The sequence below is a fragment of the Balaenoptera acutorostrata genome, chromosome 6, assembly GCF_949987535.1.
Source record: "Balaenoptera acutorostrata chromosome 6, mBalAcu1.1, whole genome shotgun sequence".
In the NCBI taxonomy this organism is placed as follows: Eukaryota; Metazoa; Chordata; class Mammalia; order Artiodactyla; family Balaenopteridae; genus Balaenoptera; species Balaenoptera acutorostrata.
In genome coordinates, this window is record NC_080069.1 from 684719 (window position 1) to 705622 (window position 20904).

The following is a 20904-nucleotide window of genomic DNA, read 5'->3' on the forward strand; positions in this document are numbered from 1 at the left end:
CAGCAGGGCCCACACAGCCCACACAGGGGCACCCCTAGAGCACACAGCTCTGGTGACGGACACGAGTGTGCAGCTGGGCCTCACAGGACACTTCTCCAAGATCAGGAAACATAACCAACCTACATCATACATAGAAATAAACACAGAGAATTAGGCAAAAGGGGGAGATGGAGGACTATCTTAGAAACAGACAAACAAAATAAACAGATCAGAACAGAAAAAAAATGAAATAGAGACCAAAGAGAGAACAGAAAAGACTGATGAAGAGCTGTTTTTTGAAAAAATAATCAAGATTGATAAACCTTTAGCCAGACGTATCAAGAATCAATGCAACCCCTATCAAAATAACAATGGCATTTTTCACAGAACTAGAAAAAGTAATTATAAAATTTGTACTGATAATCAAAAGACCCTGAATAGCCACAACAATCTTGAGAAAGAACGGAGCGGGAGGCATCATACTCCTGACTTGAGACCATACTACAAAGCTACAGTAATCAAAACAGTGTGGTACTGACACAAAAACAGACACCTAGAGCAATGGAACAGAAAAGAGAGCCCAGAAATAAACACTTATACGGTCAATTAATCTACAGCTAAGGAGGCAAGAATACAGAATGTGGAAAAGACAACCTCTTCAATAAGTGGTGCTGGGAAAACTGGACAGCTACACACAAAAGAATCAAATTGGACTGCTTTCCCACACCATATACCAAAAAAAAAAAAAAAATCAAAATGAATTAAAAATTTACATGTAAGACCTGAAACCACAAAACTCCCAGAAGAAAACATAGGTAGTACATTCTTTGACATCAGTTTTAACTATATTTTCTTGGATTGTCTACTTAGGCAAAGGAAACAAAAGCAAAAATAAGCAAATGGGACTACTTCAAACTAAAAGGTTTTTGCACAGTGAAAGAAACTGTCAACAAAATTTTTTAAAAAGACCTACTGAATGGGAGAAGATATTTGCAAACTATACACCCAATAAGGGGTTAAAGTCCAAAATATATGAAGAACTAATACAACTCAACACAAAAATGAAAGAAAGAAAGAAAGAAAAAAAGAAAGAAAGAAAGGGAAGAAAAGAAAGAAAGGAAGGAAGGAAGGAAAGAAGGAAGGAAGGAAGGAAGGAAGGAAGGAAGGAAGGAAGGAAGGAAGGAAGAAGCGACCCGATTAAAAAACGGGCAGAGGATCTGAATATAAGTTTTTCCAAAGGAGACATACAAATGGCCAACAGGCACATGAAAAGATGCTCAACATCACTAATTGTCAGGGAAGTGCAAATCAAAACCATAATGAGATAACACCTCACACCTGTCAGAATGGCCATCATCGAAAAGAACGCAAATTAACAAATGTTGGTGAGGATATGGAGAAAAGGGAGCCCTCGTGCATTGTTGTGTGATTGTAAACTGGTATAGAAAGTATGGAAAACAGAATGGAGTTTCCTCAAAAAACTAAAAATAGAATTACCATAGGATCCAGCAATTCCATTTCCGAGTATTTTTCTGAAGAAAACAAAAACACTAATTTGAACAGATACACACACTCCTATGTTGATTGCAGCATTATTCACAATAGCCAAGATATGGAAACAACCTAAGTGTCCATCAACAGATGAATGGATAAAGAAGATGTGGTCCATATATATGACGGAATATTATTCAGCCAAAAAAAAAAGCAATGAAGTTTTGCTATTTGCGACAACATGGATTACCCTGGAAGGCATTATGCTAAGTGAAATAACTCAGAGAGAGAAAGACAAATACTGTATGATCTCACTTACATGTGGCATCTAGAAGACAAATGAACAAACATAACAAAACATAAGCAGAGTCATAGATTTACAGAACAAATAGGTGGCCGCAAGAAGGGAGGGGGTTGGAGGGAGCAAAGAAATAGGTGAAGGAGATTAAGAGGTAGAAACTTCCAGGTATAAAATAAGTAAGTCACGGCGATGTAAATGTATAGCAGAGGGGATATAGTCAATAATATTGCAGTTGGAGGAGGTGCAAGATAGGGTTGGGGATTAAGAGGTACAAACTACAATGTATAAAATAAATAAGCTATAAAAATACACAGAATTATAAAAATAAATAATATGTAAAATAATATATAATATAAAAGTAATATACAGCACAGGGAATATAGTCAATATTTTATAATAACTTTAAATGGAGTATAATCTATAAAATATTGAATCAATATTGTACACTTGAAATTAATATAATATTGTAAGTCAAGTATACTTCAATGAAAAATAATAATAAGATTGTAACACCTTTGTATGGTGACACAGGGTACTTGACTAGTCATGGTGATCACTTTGTAATGTATAAAAATATGGAATTACTGTGTTGGTCGCCTGAAACTAATATTGTCAGTCAATTACACCTCAGTAAAAAAATAGGTTTGGCAAAAGCATCGCTAAATATATTACTCTGAATACTCTAGGTGCAAACGATCTTTAACCTCTGAGAGGAAGTCTAATTTTTTGATATATCAAAGGCTATTTGCAATGACTTATTCTGAATTATTATCAGATTGGGTAAATATAGTTTTCTCCCATTACTGATGTATAAAAACTCAAACTGGCTGCCAAACCCTGAAATTTTAAAAAATTACTATTCCAACTGCAACCCTGCTAGAATCAGACTCTTCAAATAATACCTTTTTAAAAATTTATTGTTTATTCAATTTTGAAAGGTTACCTTCCGTTTACAGTTATTACAAAATATTGGCTCTATTCCCCGTGTTGTACATACTTCCATGAGCCCATCTTACATCCGATAGTTTGTACCTCTCCCTCCCCCACCCCTATATTGCCTTTTAAGAGAACTGCTAAGTATATACTTCAGTTTGAAGATTAAAGTTAAACATTTATTTATCCACCTTATAATGACATCCTATATGCCCATGATTCTTTTCCGTAAAGAGCAAATAACTGTATATTTGAACCCAGGGAATTGAAGCCATTAAATGATAATTTATAATACACAAAGTCAAGGTTTTTTCTCAAAATCTTTTTTAAAAAATATTCCCCCATTCAAGGTGCTAAGTTTCATACCAATATACCTGTTATGCCTCTAATGGCTGGAAAGTTAGGCTCACAGAGAAGTGTTTATCTACGGCTCGTGTTCCGGCACACGGCTCCTCCGCGGCAGCTGGGTTGCCTCCTCTCTCCCTGAGCTGTCTTCTGGTCCTGACTCACCCTGCACGCGGGTCTCCAGCATCACTTTCCAGCCTCAGTCACACCTGGAAGCTCGTTAGCCTCTGACGTTCCTAATAAATCCCACGTGCATTCCTTCCACTTCCGTTGACTCAGTTTCAGTCTATCTGGTTTTCTGTTTCCTGAACCACGTTGTGCATTTTAACAATATAATTTGAACACGATTTCCACATTTTAGGATTTACCCTGATTTTAGAAAGTGCGTAAATGATGTTACCAAAATGGTTAGCTGAAAAAAGCTCATTCCAGTTTGATCCGAATTGCACTTTTGACTGTGTCATCAATACATCCTGGCAAGTCAGCAGCCTCCCTGGGTCTTAACTTCTTCATGGATACAATTCGAAGCTTCATCTGTATGGATCATTTGCTCTAGATCATTCCACGAGTCTATAAATCTTTAATAAAATTACTTAATTACTTATGTAAAGACACACAGCACAAATCAGCAGCATAGACAGTGAGTACCGGACACGTGTTGTGGTTTTTGACCTTGACTTGCGTTACCGAGCGACACAAATACCTCATCATGGCTTGAAGTATGATGTTGCATGGGGCGAGATTGCTTGAGATATCTGAATCATAGACAAGTTATAATGATGTCTGAATAATATATTCTGACAAGTAAATATGTTTTATTAAGCAGTGAGCATACTCACAATTATTGAAGACATCAATAAATAACTTCAAAATTTCAAAACAGACATCACTATCAATGACCCTCATAATCTATTTCTCAATCTGAGCTCCAATGGATTGAATGAGTAATAAAGCTTCGAAACGTAGAAAATGTAGATGATGTTGAATTCAGACTCTAGGGTTCTAGGTCTCTGATGTTTCCATATATTTAATTCCAAACAGTATTTTAATTAGTAAAGACCTCTTCACTTAAACTATGGTAAAAGTATATTCAACTGCAAAGGATCTCCGTTATGTAAGATAAAGAGAGTCACTGGAGTTGTTATGGGCTAGAAATGTCCTCACGTCTATTTTCAGCAAAATACAGGCCAACAGACTGGGAATTCATGATCTTAACATACGATAAATCAATTACCTAATTAATAAGTATGTATAAGAGAGTTACTGATTGCTTTCAAGCCAATAAAATGTTACCATAAAGCAAAATTTCAGGAACTGAGTCAAATGTTTACACAAATGTAAGGTTAGATTTTCACATGTTTTGATAGCCTTTCACATGCCAGATACACATATTACAATTTTATCTATTATTGTAGCAATCTCATGCAATGTGCATTATTCTTTAAATTCTGAAGCTAGGAAGAGGGAGGTTGAGAGAGCTGCATTATCTTCTCAAGTCTCTACTGCTTGTCTTTGGCCACTGTGGATGTCACGTGTTCTCCTTTTCATTTTGAAACTGATGTTTTTCTTGCCATAAATGTACATACGAAATTTTAAATGTCATGGAAGACCACACTCCCACAGTTCATAAATTTCTAGATCAGTTTCACTTAATAGGTAAAAAATGACAGCATAGATCAAATTTTACTTAAAAAAAGATCACGACCAGTAAGTGGTACCTGGAGAGCACATCTGGCCAATTAAACCTGAAAATTATCTAGAGTGTAATAAATAATACAACACCATATATGTGATTCTGATTCAGGGAATCAGTATGAAGATTAATTAACTAATATATAAACTGGTTCTATTTAATTTGTGTTGACATGCATGTTTGCATGTCAGATATGAGCATATAAGAATATTTGCTCACTATACTTCCTGTATTTAAAATAAGAATTAGGAAATGCTTCATTTTTCCAATTATTAATGTTCACAAGTAAAGCAAGCTTTTGACCATTAACTGTGTCCTTAATTTGACCTTCAGCAGTTCTATAGCAAAGCAGGAACTAAGATTTGAGTTCATGAAAATGTGTGATTCTCAAAGATCAAGGAGAGTCTATATTCGGAAAACCATCTTGACATTTTTAAAATAACAGTGACAGATATGCAGCTTAAAAAGGGAAAAATATTCCACCTAAAAGAAAATGACTAACAACGCAGCACTTATCAAAACACATGGGAACAGACTGATCATTCAAGATGTATTTTATATATCAAAAATATGTCTTGACTATGAAAAATTCTCTTGGTTTTTGTTTGTTTTTCTGAACGTAAGAAATATTTTTAGCAACTGTTGGATAAATAGACCTGACAGCTTTGGCAAAAGCCTTAACAATTAAATGCCACATTTTATTTAAAACAATTATTAAAGATCATCCAAAGTTCAGGGACGGAAAACAGAGCTTTTCCTCCCTGTGCTGTCTTCACAGGGGTCACCTGTACTGGCCTCCTCCTTACTGCTTTGCTGGAAAAGCAAAGTTACAGAAACAAGAAAAAAGAAAGAAGCTCCATGATTTGCTTGAGTCTGATTTACAGGCTGAGAGAAAGGTTAGAAGTTCAAAACCTCCATGATGCACTAACTCTTACAGAATTTTCAAGTTAACGAGTTAGTAAAATGAAAAACAAGCCTAAGTTTTTGACTCCATAGTATTTCTCTCTCTACCAGACCATGTTTAATCCCTGTCCTGAAAGCATCTTCTCAGCACATGTCGACTGATTCTGGCGTAGTCAGGGGTAGTCACAGTTGCTGGACAAGGAAATGTTCTTCAAGAAATACTTTCTCAATAACTTCTACTATCTAAAGAGTTGTCAGAAAGGTCTTTTAAAACAGTTCTATTATTTTTATTCATAATATGTTATTACGTATGGTTACAGTTACTGACCACGTTCTAGGAACGGAATGAGGTATCGTCCAACCCACGCCTGGCTCAACCAATAACTTGTCATCTTCTAACCTAGTACCCATGCAACCTTCTAAATACCGCCTATTTTGTAGCCGAGCAGGACCCTATGGGGCCTTCCCAGAATAGACTCCCACCCACGTCCTCCACCTGCCTTTTGTCTGTAGAAAAACTTTAGTCAAAGAATACATTTAATCAGAGAAGTGAGAAAATGCACAAAGGAAAACAATCAAGCAAGACAAAATAATAATAGTTTAGCCATTGAACAAACCCCAGGACCTTTAGTTCCTCCTCGAGGGCTGTAGATAATATTCTGAGCCAGGTCCCTTGAGCTGTTTTGCAGATACTGAAGCTCCCACCAGGTGGGAGAAGTTAACTGCATGCTGCCCACAAGCACGCAGACCCCAGACCAGCTGGAAGCAGAAGGTTGATGATGCTGATTCCCGATGACCTCACCACCAGCCAATCAGAAGAGGGTGAAGAGGGTCCACCAGCTGACCACGCCCTGCTCCTTGAACACTGTAAGACCCATCACTACCTCCTCCAGGGCGGGTGACACAGTCTTGAGGGCATTAGCCCACTGTGGCCCCTCTGCCTGGCAAAGCAGGAAAGCTATTATTTTCTAGTTCACCCAAAACTCTGTCTTCGCGTTTCTATTCAGCACCAGCGAACAGAGGCCGAGTTTCGGCAACAATTTTATGCATTTATTTAATCATGAATACGCCCTACAATGTGTCCAGGTACTATTTGACAATCTGGAGGTTCCAGACTGTAGACTCACTGAACTCAGGGAGCTCAGAATTCTTTTGGAGACACAGAGACAAGCGTAGCGTGGGGTGCGGTTTTCCTGTGGCCCAGGAAGTAACAAGGAGTGTGGGGTTTATCTGAGCAACTTGTCCTCATCTCTGAGGTCCCAACTCGGATGTCGTTTCTCTTGTAAAATGCTTTCTGACTCCACCACCGGCTTCCTTTGTAACTTACACCTTTCTTCAGTTATCACTTCTGGTCTAACAGCCAGGGGCATGGTTACCTTTCTCGGTTTACCAGCCTACCCTCAAGGGCACCTAGCTCTGAGCCTCTGTCTCGTACCCGCGGCCTCCGCTGAGCCAGGAGGAGCATTCCTGTGCCTGACACACACCCACTCCTCCCCTCCTTCTGCTATTTCCCCCGGCTCTGAGCGTGGGCGATGACAGAGCCACTTAAAGCAAGAGCCTGCATTTTGTGGCCCCCAAACACTTCTTGTCTCTGTGCAGCCCCCATTCGCAAGCGAGCAGAAAGCAGCTGGGCATCAAGAGACGGTGTGTAATGTGTACGCATATGGCTGATTCGCTTTGTTGTGCAACGCAAACGAACACGGTATTGGGAAGCAATTATACTCCAATAAAGATCTATTAAGACAAAAAGAAAAAAGAGAGACGGTGTGTAAACTGGATTGAACCACGGCATCCTCTGGAGTCAACACCCCAAACATTCTCACCTACAGACCACGTACTCAGTCACATTCCTGACTTCCTTTTGGTTAGATCACGCTTCCAGAACTTGCTTTCAAAACTGAGGAAAGTGTTTCTGTCCTAGGTTTGCTGTAACCAGTGACCAAAACCTTTCTGGCTTAAATCAACAGAAGTTCCCCTTCTCACAGGGATGGAGGTCGAAAGTCCAAGACCACCTTCACTGGGTGCTGGCGGGGCCGCACTGGGGGTGACAGGTAGGTCCCAGGTGATGATGTGTCCCTTGCCCCTCCTGTCTTCTGGTGTCCTTGGCACTCCCCAGCTGCTGGCCCATCTCTCTCTGCGTCTCCCCCTCTGTGTGGCCCTGTCAGCACTCCCTCTGTCTCTAGTATAAAGAGAAATCGTGCTCATTTTTAGCAGCCCCTCTCTAATCCAGGACAACCTCCTTCTCGTCAGACCTCCAATTTAACCACATCTTTGGCCCTACCAGGCAACACTCACGGACAGCAGGGCGTAGGGTGTGGACAGGTCTTCCGGGCTGCTGCTCGGCCCTGCCAGAGGGAGGGTACTTGGCGAAAGAGAGGCTTAATGTCTCACAACCAAGTCACTTCAGTTCCGAAGCCCTGCTTTGGAGGGATGTCTCAGCGATGGTTTGGAGGGATGTCTCAGCGATGGTTTGGAGGGATGTCTCAGCGATGGTTTGAGGGATGTCTCAGCGATGGTTTGGAGGGATGTCTCAGCGATGGTTTGGAGGGATGTCTCAGCGATGGTTTGGAGGGATGTCTCAGCGATGGTTTGGAGGGATGTCTCAGCGATGGTTTGGAGGGATGTCTCAGCGATGGTTTGGAGGGATGTCTCAGTGATGGTGGATCCTGCCCTGTGCTTACTCCAAAGGCGCCCCAACCGGTAGCGGATGGACGCAGGGTCCCCGGCCACACCTGGGGACCAGAGCTGGGCCGCTCGCAGACGTGCGTTCCTGCTCAGACGGGGCTCCCATCAGGCACAGAGCAGCTCGGTGCTTCCCGGCCAGCGTGCTGTAAACCCACCTCATGTCTCCCTGAATCACGGCATCGTTTTACTTCTTCGCTCTACTGATTCTTAAGGGAACTGCATGAGTGCCACAGTTGTGAAGAGTAGAAAACAACCAAGTCCCCATTGTCCTGGTCAAACGATAAAAATAAGTCACCTCAACAAGCCCCATCTGACCCCCAGTGTGACTGGGAGAAGAACAGCGGATGAAGACAGTGGGGTTCTTCTTTTTGTTCTTTCGCACTTAGGAGTAGTGATCTTTGGGGAATGCTGAGAGGGAGCAGGGGTGACAGACTGAGTGTCACGGGGGGGAGAAGATAGACTCACCCAGGTGACCACCCAGGTGGTCCAGGCCACCGCATTACACCAGAGCGCCGAACACAGGCTCTGCTCTCACTGTGAGCTGGTTCTCTCTTCCCAACTTTGCTGGTCGATCTTTCCCAAGACTTTCCGTCCCTCTCCACGAACACCTGTTCACCACAACTCACTGTTCTTTCCCCAGCATGTTTCCCTGAGCCTGGCACAAAGTAAGTGCTCAATAAATAGCACTGAATGGATAAAAGGAGGGAGGGCGGGAGGGAGACCAGGGCTTCCCGGCTAAGCACTGAGGGTGGCTCCTATGTTCTTGTCTTAGCTCTATGTCCACTTACGAGGTAGAAATCCTATAGCATTACTTTAGTACTGAATAAACTTTTTATAAATAATTGTTAAGTCCTTGTTAAAAGTCATTATAACTTGCCAGATAAAAAGCCAGCCAACTGGAACAGGATAAAAAAATAAAACGGGCTCTGAATTCAAACAACAGTCTTATATTTCCCAACAATTATTTTATGCTACGTCACAAAGGAACGTGGCAAAGTTTTACACCGTTTCCTTCAATAGGTTCGGTCCATCAAGGACTCTTGTCAGCCTCGTGTTTTAGGATCTTTAACCCGCCCTTCATCACTCATCCAGGAAGCAAGTGTCAGGAAACGAACAATGTGCTCTCCACGACTGTGCAGGGAACGGTGATTTCCACACCCTGCTCCTTTCCAACAACTCTTTAGCTCCTGTAAAAACACTGCTCATTTGCTGCCATTTTTTCTTTCTCACTTGACTTTTTAGAATAAAATCCATTTATTCTACAGCCTCATGCTAATTTCCTTTGGAAAATACTCCGCCACAGTCTCTCTTGCCCCTGTGACAGGGTTTTTCTGACCACTGGGGGTCACAGACACACAGGAGACAAGTGCCCCCTGCAGCCCAAACTCCTCACAGTACTGCCTGCAGTGGGTAAAAAGATGGCTAGTGATCTATCGTGTTTACTGTTATTTTACTGACCAAAGCTGGGGAGTGGGATTGCTGGGCTGAATAAAAAGTTCCTGAGTCCCTGGTGTGGACTCTCAAGGCTGAGGAAAGAGCTGGAAGGTTCTCTTCTAGGATTTGGCCCCTGTCTTCCTATATTGAGGGGATGCTGAAAGGGGTAACTGAACCCAAAGCAGGTCTGCCCTAGACTTGAGATCAAAGAATATCTGTGCTCTCCCTTTGTGTTTCTTGTTGGAAGCTTTGTTTGCTCTTTGTTTTTTGTGTGTTTATTTTGTTTACATTGCTTTGATAAAATCCAAGCTTGGATTACTTAGGATTTGGAATGTAAGTAAGTAAAGAAAGCCTTCGGCTTCCTTTGATCCTATTGATATATTATGCAGACATCCCAGGTTAGGTGAAGAAGTGTTCCATGGGTTATAGCAGGCAGACTGGCATGCACTGGGGTTTCACGCTGAAGCTCCAGTGCGGGGTAAGTATTAGTTTATGTACATATTTCTTCTTTGCACTTGTGTCCTTTGGTGAAAATTTTGGGTATTCTGGGCTCCTTTAATCACTTCCCAACAACAGACTAAATATAACCTTTGGTAAGCCTGCCCCACAAATTTCACTGGACGTACGTACAGATCTGTGTTCGTGTACCACTGTGACACTTGCGGACACAGGAACTCTATAAGCATGTTTACAGAAAGAGTTTAGTCCCTGAATCAACAGAAGGAGGAGACCCCTTCTGACCAGGACCACCCTTCTTGATTTAATACGTGGAAAATACATTACTCTTTATTGTGTCACACCACTGAAATTTGGGGATAAATTTGCTATAACATAGTATTACTATAAATAATATATATATTTAAAGCAATCTAGGCATATTAGTATCTAAAATACACCTCATTTTAATGCAAACCATAAATGAAATGGTAGAAAGCAATTCCTAGCCTTTCTGATTTCAAATCAGACATCAATTCAACCACTGCAAATAAAATTTATTTTAAAAAAATTTATTAACTTCTTTAAGTTCCCCAAGCTTAGAACCTCAATCTTGGACTCGATAAAGTATGAAGATATAAAGAAAGCAGAAACAAATTCTCAAAAAATATACATTGAAGTCAGTGTCATGTTTGTGAATTTCTTAATATGCAACTTGAAAGAGTTCCAAGATGCATTCTATTTTAAGATAACTAATGGAAATCACATAAAGGTATTAAACTTAATTTTTTTACAACTCACTTTAACCAAGTATGCAAATATGTCTATGTCCTACTGAGTTATCAAATAAGGTTCTTCCTCTCGAAATTATACACATAAATTTACACAACCACCTGAGTGAATCTGTAGATGTCATTTTTTCAGAGCTCTAGGAATTTTTTAGGAATTTGTTGTTGAATAGCATCTCTATCATTGTCATCAAGAGAAAATAAATTATGATATAATAATCCTTTGGTGAAGCTGATTTGTCCAGACCCTTAGATTAGCATGCAGATGTTGAGTTGCTGCTGAAGCTTTACTAAATATAGAACATAAGAAGAAATTAAAATGCAGTTGTGAATTATTCATCGAGTTTTATGTTCAGTAACCATGAGAGCCTGCGGGGTCTTTGATTCTGCCAGCAACTCACAGCCACCTCTGCAGAACTTCTGCTTTCTCAAGGAGATGAGGAAAATTATACATCTTTTGACAGAAAATTGTCACCTTTGGCATTTGCTTCAGGTTACGTTCTCCAGATCCCATTTGAAATAATTTCCTGGAGAGGTTTGAGCTTTGTCTTCTCTGATGACCTATTTGAACTTACTTTGCAGACTTCTGTCTCTGACAGAAATTTAAAATGTCTTCATCTTAATGCAGTACAATGGCTGGTGAGCGAGATTTCAACTTCTGTCCTTTCCTTAGGGCCCCTGGACCCACCCCTATGCGGGATCCTTGTACTCCTGTTTGATAGGACTCATAATTTTAGTTTGATTCATTAAGAAATTATATAATTACTTAAAGCAATTTTTAATTGTGTGACTCATAACGTTTTAGAAAAATGATGCAAATATTTTGTTATGCAAACTCACTATGTATAAGCCTTGACATAGATAATCCCACAAGGTCTGAGGCACTCATGGTCAACAGGGGGAAAAAGTCCCAGGGAGGAGATAAGATCCTTACATCATGAAATGACTTGGTGACAGTGACCTGAAGTTCTCTGTACTGACATGGTCATATTTATGTCCAATACAGAGGTCTCAGCTGCAAATTCCAATGAACACATCTTGTTAGCAGCAGTTGAATGACCCTGTACTACTGATTTAAAGATATATGTTAATTCATTGATGAAAATGGCATAGCATTGTTGTGATGACTAATGAAAATATCTTTTTCTTTATAATTTTGTTTTCCTTTTCTTCTATTGTTAATTTCATTTTTTTTTGTCATTTAGCATTTTTCTCCTTGTGTTGAAAACAACTGTAAAAAATAATTCCAAAATCAATATTTAAAGAGGGATAAGCAAAATTAGGTGTAAAGGAACAAAAGCTAAGGAACAATTAAGTTACCTTCTACATGAGGTTTATATGCTATGGAAGAGTAGAATTTGCAACTTATATAAATGATTCACTTATCCTAATAATGGTTTTTTAAAAATCCTGACCAATCTTTCGTTAAATTAAAAAAGAATGTTAGTTTTATGTTTCAAACACTTATATATGCAGGGTTGTTCTGGTCTGAATTGATGGGCTGGTGCCCAGAGAGCACCAGCTTAGCGGTAATGTCCTAACCCTTCCCAATTCAGAAGTTAGCATCTCACTAGATTCTCATGCATATTCTGCATCTTCACTGCATTCCCAGAGATGTCAAAGTGCTCAGGACTTGAGGGCTGTGGATCTTTTCCTTCCTAATTGTCCACACTGTAGGTGCACAGAGATTGTTGACCCAACACCATTAAATCATTCCTGATTTTTTAATTTGAGCTGGCATCAGAAATCTTCCATAGAATATTTCAATAGGATCAATGGAAGGAGCAAATGTATTTTAGCAGTCTATCCTTACAGTTAGGATGTGAATCCTGGTAAGATTTTCCTTCAGAAATCTGACATTTCTACGTATTAGTTTCTTCATAAAATCAAGAACCTCTTCTTTCAAATATCTGCTTAGTTTTTGAGTGCTCTTAGTATGTGTTGCTTAATTTAAATACAATAGCAATGTCAAGGAGTGTTCTGCCTATGGTCACTTCTAGGAGTTTTATGGTTTCAGGTCTTACATTTAGGTGTTTAATCCATTTTGAGTTTATTTTTGCATATGGTGTGAGGAAATGTTCTAATTTCATTCTTTTACATGTAGCTGTCCAGTTTTCCCAGCATCACTTGTTGAAGAGACTGTCTTTTCTCCAGTGTATAGTCTTGCCTCCTTTGCTGTAGATTAATTGACCATAGGTGCGTGGGTTTATTTCTGGGCTCTCTATTTTGTTCCATTGATCTATGTGTCTGTTTTTGTGCCAGTACCATGCTGTTTTGATTACTGTAGCTTTGTAGTATAGTCTGAAGTCAGAGAGAGTGATAACCTTCAGCTTTGTTCTTTTTTTTCTCAAGATTGCATAGGCAGAACACTGTTTGACATAAATTGTAGCAATATTTTTCTGGATCTGTCTCCTAAGGGAAAAGAATTAAAAGCAAAAATAAACGGGACCCATTTAAACTTAAAATCTTTTGCACGGCAAAGAAAACCATCAACAAAATGAAAAGACAACCTGCTGAAATGGGAGAAAATATTTGCAAATGATTTGGCTGATAAGGGATTAATATCCAAAATATATAAACAGCTCATACAACTCATTATAAAAAAAAAAGACAATTAAAAATGGGCAGAAGGCCTGAATTGACATTTTTCCAAAGAAGACATACAGATGGCTAACAGGCACATGGAAAGATGCTCAATATCAGTCATCATCAGGAAAATGCAAATCAAAACCACAATGAGATATCACCTCACACCTGTCAGAATAACTATCATCAAAAAGAACACAAATAACAAATGTTGGTGAGGATGTAGAGAAAAGGGAACCCTTATGCACTGTTGATAGTATTGTAAATTGATGCAGCCACCATGGAAAAGAGTATGGAAGTTCCTCAAAAAATTATAAATACAATGACTATAAGACCCAGCAATTCCATTCCTGACCACAAGTTTGAAGAAAATGTAAACACTAATTTGAAAAGATACACACACCCCACTGTTCATAGCAGCATTATTTACAATAGCCAAGATATGGAAGCAACCTAAATGTTCATTGACAGATGAATGGATAAAGAAGATGTGCTACATATATATTGACAGAATGGAATACTACTCAGCCATAAAAAATTAACAAAATTCTGCCATTTGAAACAACATAGATGGACCTAGAAGGTATTATGCTTAGTGAAATAAGTCAGAGAAAGACAAATACTCTATGTTATCACTTATATGTGGAATCTAAAAAATATAACAAACACATGAATATAACAAAACAGAAACAGACTCACAGATATAGAGAACAAACTAGGGGTTGCCAGAGAGGAGAGGGAAGTGGGAGGGCAAGATAGAGTAGGAGATTAAGAGATACAAACTACTATGTATAAAATAGATAAGCCACAAGGATATACTGTACAGACAGGGAATAGAGCCAATATTTTATAATAATCTTAAATGGAGTATAATATACAAAAATATTGAATCACTTATGTTGTACACCTGAAAATAATATAATATTGTAAATCAACTATGCTTTGATTTTAAAAAAGAAAATAAATTTAAGTGAAAAATGCATAAATAAATCCATTAGCAAGATTTACAGTACTTCTCTTGCTCAACTGGAAAATAAGGGGATTCCTAACAATATATTTTTCCCTCCAAGCTGATCCCCACACCACAAGTCAGCTTTAACTGTTAGTTCAAGCATATGCAAGAACTTAATTTTCAAAAAGATTTAAACACTGGAAATGTTTAATGTATAAGGTGTACATCAAATAATAGAGTGAGAATAATAACCATGGCAAAATGCAATGGTCTTTATTCAGTTTAAGAAGTTTTCATTTAAATAATGGTAAACTTTAGAAGGTTTCAATGAGGAATACAGACCATGATGAAAAACTACAGTTCTGTTCTTTTGGGGACAGTTTCTAGTAAGCTGTTAGCTCTCTAATTCCTTAATTCTACACACTATTTTGAATTTAATCCTTTTGCTGTTAGATACATTTGAGTGACATTCTTAAGAAAAATGACTGCGTTTTCCAAAAGTAAAGAAAACAAGTTGTAATGAGATTATGAAGAAAATATATGATTTTTCCCTCAAAATAGTGAGGGTGGAGGTGTGGGAGAAGGGCAGTAAAACACAAATAATAAATGTTTACATACACAAAAGCTGTCAACATACCTCACCTACTATGTGTGCTACATTTGTGCAGGTTTTTTTTACTATCATCAATCATTATATTTTACTCTATCATTATTAAGTAAGCGTATTGTACATACAATGGAGCTATTCTTACAAAACTGACATAAATCTTGTTTAATATTCTCTCTTTGTAAAAAGGGACAGTAACAGCCAAAGTTCGACTGACAGCTCTTTAATAATTCTGGTGGCATCATAAAAATGAAAAAAAAAAACATGCAGCCTTTCATGAGAGAAGATAAATCAGAGAGAAATGGCTGAAAAAAATGACTGCACTACGAAAAGATCAGACACTTAGATTAACATAAAAGGCACTTATGGAAAACACTTGCATTTCCTGTCAAGTGATCATAAGACCAAGTACAGACAAGAAAGTTAACCCCCGTTTTCCTACAAGACAAGCTGCCACAAGAACAACTTATTTTTGCTGCTAAATATCATCGTTTTGAGATTTCTTTTAAGATCACATTTAAAATAAAGTTCTAAATATAAAACACAGTCTCTAATTAGATTTGCCGTAAAAATATGAATATGTCAACTTGTCACTGGCAAAGAGCGAAAATGGGCTGTTTAAAAGGTTTCTGCTGGTGTCTTCCTCTACGTTTCTTATAGATTCACATACATACCCACATACATGCATACACACACTCACATACACGCTCACACACACTCACATACACGCTCACACACACTCACATACACGCTCACACACACATGGGACTTTCAATCCTCACTCATGCTCGAGCACCTGCACTGCTCTGGCTTAGTCATGCCAGTGGCTAGAAAATGTTTGCAACACCTTTTGCCTTGAAACTGGAATATCATTTTAAAGCCATGCACTGAGGCACATGAAAAATGCATTACCTTCCCTGATATTTAATAACCATCCTCTAGATGTTAACTTTGTTCATCCTCAGTCTAACCCTACTAGAATATGATATATAACGTTCAGTGCTATAGCCCCTGTGACTACAATACTCCCCAACATAGGTGTCCAAGAAATATTTATTTAAAAAAACATGACTAATTGGCAATAATTAGTATCTCCTGTCTACATATTGTTAGTGTCATTGCTCAGAGCATTAGATTTATGCTCAGTGTTTATTTTCACTGAAAAGTTTCTCTTATATTAACCACTTACATACTTCCTGATGCTGAATTTGGCGCAGGTGACATGGTTAAAGGTTTAAGTTCCTTTAAGGAGGAGGAGACTCTCAGGTTCTCACAGGCCTTACTCAGAAAATTGTTGGGGAATTGGACCCGCCTTCTCTGTTATTACTGGGTCTTCCCGAATTCTGCTGGTGTTTGGATCTTTACTCTCTTCTTACTTGGCACTTTGTACATCTCACACATTTCAAGCACATGGATACAGAAGAATAGGGTAAGATGATACCAATTATGATGTTTCCTAGGTAGTGACAGAGCTCACGTTTTGTATTCATCACGACTGTTGCTTCTGGCAAACTGCACTTTGACATGCATTTTTAAAAGGTACACACATCCCTGAACCACGGAAAAAAGCCTGAAAATACTGCCAACATTGTTTAACTTATCAGCGTTTAATAAACCCTCAATTTACGGAAAGACATACAATTAAAGATGTCCTGTGAGTTAATGAATGTTAAATTATTTTGCAAATAGTGGCAAGACACCACATTTCTTTTATCAAGAAAAGTCCTAATGTGTGCACTCTTGAATATTCACCTTCAGTTATATTCTGAAGAGCACTCCCCCACAAAAGGGCTCAGGTATTCCTCACATAATTCCAGACTTTCCAGCCCAAGTGCAGACTAATTCTGATAACATCAAAACTATAAGCAACAATGTGATCATTAAGCCAACATACACGGAAATATTCATTTTATCTTTTAAATGAGCCTATTTTTAGATGAAGTTTTTCTCGAAAATCCTGCCACAATGAACTCCTCTGAAGCTCTTTTCTGTTTTGTAAGTAAAATGTAATGCTGGGAGATTTTTGATGCACAACTATCAATTTCAGTAGATGTTCACTGATTTGTTTCCCATTAAAATAAGATCTAGATACAATTTCTAAAAATTAGTTGCATGATCTAACTTCCTCAGGAAATAGTCTATTGGATGGATGGATGGATGGATGGATGGATGGACAGCAGTAAATAGATGTATTTTTTCTTGCTGATGAACTTATTCACTCCACTTTTTTATCTGTGTATATTAAAAAGCGTAGGGCTTTTTAAGCAATGTGGTATTAAGAACTGTCTCGGGCTTCCCTGGTGGTGCAGTGGTTGAGAATCTGCCTGCCAATGCAGGGGACATGGGTTCGAGCCTTGGTCTGGGAAGATCCCACATGCCGCGGAGCAACTGGGCCCGTGAGCCACAATTACTGAGCCTGCGCGTCTGGAGCCTGTGCTCCGCAACGGGAGAGGCCGCGATAGTGAGAGGCCCGCGCACCACGATGAAGAGTGGCCCCCGCTTGCCACAGCTGGAGAAAGCCCTGGCACAGAAACGAAGACCCAACACAGCCATAAATAAAATAAATAAATAAATTTTAAAAAATTAAAAAAAAAAAAAAAGAACTGTCTCCCTGCTACATGGGAAAGGCTTTCTGTGTACATCCTGTCCCTCCAACCTTCACGTCAGGGGGTTGTGGCTGATACAGTAGTCAACCTAAAATACTATTTATACTTATTAAATCCTATTAAGTACAAACGCACTGACAACATCATGCATTGATAAATTTGCTAAAAGGTATCCTCTGGGAAAGAAAGTAAATGTGACTGCCAAATCTTACTCAGACTTCAGATACAAATAAACTGTGAATACAATGTTAAAACTATGACTATTAACAGGTAACGTTAAGGGATTCTCAGATTCTCTTCTGGTTCCTTTCTCTGCGCTCAAGTCAGAAGAGATTTCCAAAATGGAAATCTTATCATGTCACTATCTTGCTGAAAAATAACAAAACAACCAAACAACAAAAGACAAAAAGCAAAACTTTAAATGCTTTCCTGGTGACCTCTGGATAAACAACAGGGTGGGTCTGCCCCTTCCATCTCTGCAGCCCCCCTCACCGCCCCCGCTGCTCTGGGTGCCCAGCCCCGCTACCCTCATCTAGTGCCTTCACGACTTTCCCACAGCGCAGGGCTCGCTCACTACTCTGCCCGCTGTCTGAACCTATAAATCACCTACAAACCCTTCAGATCTCAGCTCCAGTGTTACTTTCACAGAGAACCCCTTTTTGGCTGTTGTATCATTCCTTTCAGAAAGTTGTTTCTCTCTCTCTCTCAGCAGATCTCATTTCTCTTTGCAAGTAGAAAAATGTTTTATTATTATTATTATCATAAACATAATGCACATTAGTGATCCAATTCTCCAAGTGCTCCTCCCATTTCTGTACATCTCAGAAACACAGCACCAACCGCCCTTAGTTCTGGACGATCTTTGCAAAGATGAGTGTATCGTAAACTGTTCTCGACCACAGAGCTATGTCTCCCTATGGAAGAAAGAGTGAATTCTTGACTGTTCAGTAGAATAAAGACAATGAGCTCATCGCAGGGAGGCTTACAACTCCCTAAAAAATTACCTCACTTATGTCCTGTATTGTAACCCACAGTGTGTGCAGGTGTCTCGCTGGGCCCACCCACGTGCCCCCCCGGGACCGGGAGCAGGAGGGACTGACAGATATGTGATGGCCCGTGCTCCCTCTGTGCCAGGGAACCAGGCTCTCTGCCTCTGACCAGGAGTCCGGGGTCTTTCACCAGCACCCACAACACTGAGACAGGCTAATTTTTCAGCTTATAAATGGGGTAAAATCTCAAACTGTTTATAGTTCTTAATAATGTACAAAAGGGAAGAAAAAATGTGAACAATATTACAATAATACGAAGGAAAAACTGGAAGAAAAGGAACTAAGTAGAAGACCATATGGAACACCAGGAAATTAGAGAACCACATGAATTAGAAAATAAACATCACGCCCAATATCACTACCCAAAGATATGCTCGGTGTCAGCTGTCTGATGTATTTGTACTAAAAATATTCTCTATGTATACGCATTTGCTATAATAATTTATTACCACATAAAACAATGTTGTGGTAAGTACTATTTTACGTGCCTCTATGAGGTCTGATTATTTCTACAGCACCAATTCCTACAAATTGAATTTCCAAATCCAAGACAATGCATGCTGCCCTACTTTAGTGCTCTGCAGAGAAGCAGTCTGAATGGTACTGAGTATTACCAAGAAAAATAAGGGGGACAGGGGATTGGATTGTGCTGCATTTTTAAGAGGAAGCAAAGAGCTGCAACGTTAATATTTAAGAAAAAACCTTAAGGAGATGAAGGAGTAAGCTGTGAAAATTCCAAGCAGAGGCAACTGTGAGGAAAGTCAGCAGAGCTTAAAAAAAAAAAAAAAGGAGGCGGGGTTTGGCCTATTTGAGGAAAAGCAGACAGGGCAGCACAAAGCCGCACAAGCAGGAGAACAAGAGCAAAAGGACACGCCGGGACCACGGGACACCGCGGAATCCAGGTTGCAGGCCTGTGCACAGAGGAACTCCGCATGGGTGAGGACCCCATTCTCGCTGAAAACACCAAAAAGAGGCCCTGTTGGCTCTTCCCAAGGTTGAATTCCCCGCAAGTCACCTTGAGATACGACGTGATGTCTCCCCCTGCACACAGCAGGCTTCCTTCCACTTCTTGTAAAGTGATGCGACCCCAGGCTCCATGTTCTCCCCTGCGGCAGCCGCTGCGTGAGCTGGTCCCCGTCACAGGTCAGGAACCCGGGGACAAGGACAGCGGACACCAACACACAGCAGCTCCGGCTGCTGCTGCTGCTACGGTCACAGCGTCCTCTGTCACTGACCCGGAGTCCTGGGGCACAGGGGCAGCTGCACCTGTAACTCCCAGCTGGGTAAAAGCCCACACCTCGCATGGTCTTGACAGGTTACACCAACCACCGCAAAGACGTGACCAGGAGTTCCATCAGACTGTGCACACAAGATTAATGCAAAGAGCTAAAGGGGTCACTGTCATCTGTGCAGGGAACAGACCGAAATAAGACAAGGCTGAGACACACAGGAAGCAATTCCACAAAGGCAGGCAGGACATTGTGGCCGTCTGGACAAAAGTCCTGGCAGGGGGCATGCTGAGTGGTCGCATTCCAACATACTTAGACTGCAGAGCTACCAGAATTTCTGTATAATAAAATAAAAGAGTAACTCACGACGAGTTGCTAAAAGGATGGAGCTGGAATTAACTAAATTTATACAAGAAGCTCAGAATTGGAAATTTCAGATTAAGGGAGTTTCCTCCCATTCTCAGTTTGGTAAGAGTTTTTATCGTGAATGGGTATTGATGGATATTGAGTTAATAAATGCTTTTTCTTCAGCTAATGAGAGGATCATAGGTTTAACTCTTTAGTTCTGTTAATTACATTGATCACTGGGTCTTGTTTGCTTTCCCCAGAATAAACAACACTGAGCTGTGAGGTATTATCCTTTTATAAGGGATAGGATATGCTAATAGTTTATTAAGAATTGTGTGTGTATATTCATGAGCAGTATTAGCTTGCAATGTTGTTGTTTTTTCTTACTAGATCTTGTCAACGTATATTGCAACTGATCACAATTACTGGTAACAAATTCAAATTCTACTATCTAGAAGCGTTTGTACAATGTTTGTGGGTTCTTTCCTTTAAATATCTAAAATAATTCTTGAAAACACCTCAGCCTAGAGATTTCTTTAT

The 20904-nt window shown here is 39.6% G+C and overlaps 1 protein-coding gene across 3 annotated transcripts in view; it reads right to left on the reverse strand.

Annotated features, from left to right (window-relative positions):
- Positions 1-20904, reverse strand: part of SPOCK3 (SPARC (osteonectin), cwcv and kazal like domains proteoglycan 3) — a 447340-nt gene that overhangs the window by 174593 nt on the left and 251843 nt on the right. The window contains exon 1 of one of the 3 annotated variants that reach the window (XM_057549437.1): positions 19803-19874. The exons of the other annotated variants lie outside the window; for them this stretch is intronic. The gene's annotated coding sequence lies outside the window, so the exon portion shown is untranslated. Of the gene's footprint in view, positions 1-19802; positions 19875-20904 lie in introns of those variants that run through there. 3 annotated transcript variants of the gene reach the window in all.